Below are 5,897 nucleotides of genomic sequence, written 5' to 3'. Positions count from 1 at the left end.
TAAATTATCTTAAATTCATTTTTACGTACATGTTTGAACGTTGAACGCAAGCGTTTTATAATTTCCCCACAAATCTTAATAAGTGCACGTAAATGCAGTTTTCAAGATAAGAGGACGTTTTTGAATCAATTTGTAACTCAAACATATTCAAAACAAAAAATGAAGACAGCCGTAATGTTTCTTTGCGTTATTGTATGAAATAGCAGGTGCAACTTTTTAACGTATCATGCATAAATGTATGCATAGATAAATAAGGTCAATTTTCTATATTAATGATGCATTTTAATCTTCTGCCACCAGTTGGCGTATCGAACATTCTTTGCCGATATTTATATCATAAAGAAAGACGATTTCCACGCCAGGATGCGTGTGTCCAGTGTAATCTCAAAAGCTACTCAAGCGATTTGAATAATTTCTTCCCCATTGGAAAGAACATTTCCTCAAAATAATCACGTAGCAAAAGTGACGGATATCTGGCGTGTCTGCCGTGACCTTGACTATCCATCGAGCAAAGCGTAATCTGATGCACACGTACCTTACATGTTGATCTTTCTTTTATAACATTAGAAAAGTAGAAAGTCTAACTGAATTTGGAAGATTTTTTGGATATGTCGTAGAAATCAACATTTTGAACGACTTCCTACTGTACATGTAGCTGCCTGTTGGGTAAAGATTTTGTTTACGTAAATATACTCGTCCCGGCATTTGGGAATCAAATAGCATACGCTATTATGGACACGCAATTATATCGATAATTTTTTGCGAATATCATGGATACTATGTACCAGAATATATGTGTATGCTGATTTATAGTTACATTAGAGGAAAAAGTTGCTCAAAATGTTATGCTTTATAACATATTTAAAAAATATTGAAATCTGAAATGCATGTTGGTTTCTATAGTTTTTCATTAGAAGTACATACAGAATAATGCATATAGTTTGATTATGTATTAAATGATATCGAAAGGACTACTATACATACGACACGGTGTAAAGTACGTAGTTGTCTTTAACATTAGTATATCAGTACAGATAGTATAAATTATCTAATTCGCGGTTACTTCTTAGATAATCATGTATAGCCTGGATCCATAATAATATTGTTGTGTAGTCTCATATAGTATAGATTTCATATCATTCATAATTATCATACATAAAAATAAACATAGAAAAATCAAAATGGAAAACAAGAAGGTTAGGTTCAACGCTTGCGTGTCATGTTATGTCTGCTGAGACATACACTAATACTCGATTCATTTCTATTTGTCTCGCAAGATCCTGGAATACGATAACTTTCCATGTAGATTTTTCACGACTAGAGACGACTCAGTTTTCCGACGGTTTTTCCTAGTCAATTTCGAAATCAGTTTATATGATCATATTACCGACAATAGCACCTAAATCCCGAATTCTCATAGTTCCCGCCGATCTGCTTTTCACGTTCGAACTATTGTAGGTTCCAGCTAAACTTTCTCTCGCAATAATTATCAACAAATGGTAAGTTTAAATTCAAAAATACATAGATACAGATTTAAAGTAAGAATGTTTTTCTCATCGGTAATAATATGCCTATGTAATAATATGTCTATATCTAGATCCGGAAGTTCACAAAATCGATATATATTAATTCCTACTGGGAATAAAAGTAAAATTGTAGTTTACGCAGAAGCATTACAAGATCAAGAAATAAATAGAAAAAGATATCAGCTTTCTACCTGGACGGGCCCGCAGGTGATTCCCTGTATAATATAAAAGTATGGGAAGAAACCGTTTGAATAAAACGTTTCAAATAAACTTGGCCATGAAATTTAAGTAATAAATTCAATGTGAATGAATTTCTAGTGAATAAAATCCAGTATTTTCATAACATCATCGGCGTAAAACTCGAAGGACAGGCAGCACTTCCGTGTCAGCAACGATTCTACTAAAAACACTCGAGTATTTTAGGCGTTGCATTACGAAACCGCCGAGGTTCACTAGCCAGTGACGCAAAAGGCATAATTTGCGATACCATCAAGTGTTCGCTATCTTCTTCTAGATCCACGGATGACGGAATTCAGCCCACCGTTACGAACGTTTGAAATCTCGCGTTTTCTTACATAAATATAGAGTAAGTATACACAATAAGTACTCAATATTGAATACATAAAGACAAGTGAAATTAAACGTTGTAGGGACTAAAACATTCCTCCGTTCGTGTTATTCGACCAGGTTTCGAATGCGGATCTTCCACTTGTGGGGCAGATGCTGGTTAAACCACCCAGGCAGTCAGCGAATGCTTTCTTTCAAGTTCTTATGTGGCTCTTAGTAACCGCATACAATATAATATGAGATAAAAATTTGAATGTAATATACAAGATGTTTCCAGTACTTTCCTAGGTAGTCTTTGAAGGTACAGATATTAAATGAATGCAGGCAGAAAATAGAAAATAAAGAACATGGGAGGTTTGCCTGCAGCATAGGTAAACATTTTGAACATCGATTTAGGCCAGTTTCTGCATTAAAATATTATTGTTCGCGTGCCTTGTGTTTTGTAACATACTGTAACATTCGTAGCATTTACTGCCTTCGTCTTTGATTTCTTTTATTTGTAAATTTCTATGATCGTACATCTCGTATAACGATGCATTTCCTATTATTTGTAGCATCCTATTTTCGAATCGCTGTAATATCTGCTCCCTGCACGCATATTCATTCAAAACAAAGGAGGATATCACCGCGCACGTAGGTGCTGCTTCTCTCAAAATATCATAAACATACGCTCAAAACAAGGAAAGAAGAGGGTCAAGATTTAGGAACGGAAGCTCGTCAGTCTCGACTGTTCGATAGTATACAGTTATAGTCGTAGTACTTGAATTAAGATTTTTGTGAATACACGATCAAACAAGTCATTAGCACAAAAGACTAAAAACAAACGCGGTTATCGCGTTTATGCCATAATGTATCTGCTCAGAAATCACCTTAGAGTTAATGATTGAAAAAAGAAGATGAAGCGTATCGAAAGAGCGTGCGCCAAAATTACGTCAGATACGCTTAGAGCAGTTCATCAATCATCCCTACATTCTTTGCAGATATAAGCAAAGATAAGCGGCGAAAACTTTAGATAGAAATATTCAAAGCAACCGATACAATTACACTCCCTATTTTATCTGATTTTCAGGTACAAGATCAACTCAGGGTTACACCTTATGACAGATCATTGGATCGTGCTTTTTATCGGCTACGATGTAGAACTTACAAAAAAAGAACATTGAGCTTAAAAAAGTTCAAAATCACCTTAGCATCTGCAACAGAATGAGATATAACAAAATTAAATGGCACACATCCGGTGAATTCACAAAATGTAACATAATTTATTCAAAACAATCTTTAACACAACCATTATGTAAAGTTATTTTAACTAATAGTTATATTTCCTCGCTGATATTTGTGAGCAGCACATTTCTTACCGCATACTTGACTAATTTATTTTCATTTCTAATGAACGTATGCTAAATAGGAAGCACGTATATATTTATTTGATGCATATTTATATGTCCTTTGTTATATATAAACTATGAATTAAACAGATGATAATGAAATAACTGATGAATAGAAACAGAATAGTTAATTAGAATCGAGTATTCAAGAGTTCGGTAGCAAAGCAGCATTTGCCTCCTTGCTTTGCGTTTGATCGGTGCACTCTCTTCCGTTTGAGGTTCATTCCACGTACGTATTCTCAAAGTCTCCGCATTTTCGCTAATATTCGATTTTTCCGTTATTTCTGATCTTCTACACCATAAGATATAAGATTCACGTATATGTCATAGGTTTTCCAATATCTGACAGTCTTATTCGCCATTTGTGTACATGTCAAATAAAGAATTGTTTAGAATAGGATACAACTCATCAATTTGGATGAAACCGAAACATTTCGTCGAAACAAACATTCTGGACAACTTTTTACTACATCTACATACACCTGTCACTCGACGTTAGTTTTCAAGGTAGAACGAAATTTATGTTTAATATGTTTTATTTGACAATTCATTTTACAAGTTTTTTCTCTGTAAACTTCTCAATAAATAAAGGTATATATGTGACGTTTTCGACTAATTGACGGTCGGTATTAAGTGCAGCATTCCAAGCATCAGTTAGTTTCTCGAATATTATTTTGTGCCATCCGCTATTAATACAGCCGAACCCATAAGCCATTAATCAATTTCTTTTTTATATTCGTATAAAGTTAAAAATAGTTATGATAGTGAGTTCTGTTTATATGAAAGTGTGGTCGCCTGTTTCAGAAAGAGGTGTCATCGTAACTTAAATATATTCTTGCGAATACCTTGGTAACCCATGCCAAGCGGCGTCTACAGGTATAGAAAAATATTGCTCAGAATGTCCATCTTCAAAATGTATTTCAATATTATTCAAATCGGTGATGAGTACCTTCTATAGAATAATTACCATTAAAGAATATTTATCCCGCTACTATGTCTTGGAGAAAAGTAAATCGACAGTAACATCCAGATACCAGTAAATAGCTATAATACACAAATAAATAAAGTAATAAATATATCTTCCAAATTAAATTAGCATAAAAGATGTAACAAGCCCGGGTGAAGGTTTACGTATCATTATGGTCGAGATTACTGAATGCTTAGTAGTTTCCATATGGATGCTGTCTAACGAGTTTCTTTGATACATTTAATGCTTTGTGTAACAGTTAATTCCAGATATTTATAGATCCAATTTCCATTACTTATCAGCTATAGTACATTTTTACTTATCAGGGTCATGATATTTTTCTCTCAGAGGAAGAGGATAAATTTTGCAGGAACAATTTTTTGAAGAACTAAATATAAGCTGCATCGAAATAGTCTCAATATATTTTTCTTATATATAACCTGTAGATATTAAGTTAAAAACGTGCTAACATCACCCAAATGCGCATATTAATTACACATTTATACCTTAATACGTTATAAGTGTAAGAAATTCTAACCTCTCTAGTACCAATAACATTATGCGCGAGAACTTAGCAGCTTCTCAAACTTGTCCTTGTTTGGGTGTCCGAGAGATCAAAGTATGCCAGTTGGAAAGTATGTGTGTTGCGAGAGTTATAATTGATCGAGACGTCGAAGAGTAAAGTTGAAAAAATTGATAAAGTTGTAGAGTTGTAGAGTTGCTAGTGAGAGAAAGAGAGAGTGAGAGAGACAGAGAGAGACAGAGTGAGAGTGTTAAGTTCATTGTGACGAAAGATGCCAGATGTCTGTAAAGTTACTTGGGATTGATACGAGTATCGCATTTAGTTTCGGTTAAACAAACATCGTTTTCTGTCCAATTAACGCCTGTATATTCAATTCAATATTAATAAACTGTAAGTAATCGGGGAAACATTTATATCCTAAATTTCCGATATTACAATTATATGTTGTTACGCATTTGAAAAGGATTTATTGTGTGCTATGATCAATGGGAAAACTCACGAAATTGCCGCGCGTGGTCACTTGCGGAAGTTTATGAAAGATAATTGGTAAACTGTTATATCTTAATGTTACAGTTCGATAAAGAAGATCGGAGACGTATAAAATGGATGTCAGCCGCAATATTCTGGGAGGATTCCAATCAGAATTGATCAGATCGACGCTTTCCATTCTCTTAACCGTATCGCTATACGCCACATATTCGATTGTTAATTATTCCTCGAAGAATCTTCCTTCCGAATCACTCTTGCCATCTTACGATTTCATAATCGTAGGCGGTGGTTCTGCAGGTAAGTTTTTTCATGATGTCGATAGAAAATTACATCATAAACGAAATGAAAGTATGAGAAAGAAGTGCGTATCTGTGCGTTTTCACGCGAGATGGAGCGCTTTATTATCCATATAATAAAGTAACACACAAATCTAACAA

General features: G+C 34.2%; 1 long non-coding RNA gene across 1 annotated transcript; it reads left to right on the top strand.

The window, feature by feature from the left end:
- The first annotated feature begins 3,832 nt into the window (after positions 1 to 3,832).
- LOC105681260 lies at positions 3,833 to 5,610 on the top strand. Its single transcript, XR_004462394.1, has 2 exons — positions 3,833 to 3,988; positions 5,545 to 5,610. It is a non-coding gene; the product is annotated as an uncharacterized LOC105681260 (long non-coding RNA).
- The last annotated feature ends 287 nt before the right edge of the window (positions 5,611 to 5,897 follow it).

Source organism: Bombus impatiens, unplaced genomic scaffold, assembly GCF_000188095.3.
Source record: "Bombus impatiens unplaced genomic scaffold, BIMP_2.2 scf_0693, whole genome shotgun sequence".
Lineage (NCBI taxonomy): Eukaryota > Metazoa > Arthropoda > Insecta > Hymenoptera > Apidae > Bombus > Bombus impatiens.
This window is presented reverse-complemented; position numbering and strand designations above follow the sequence as displayed.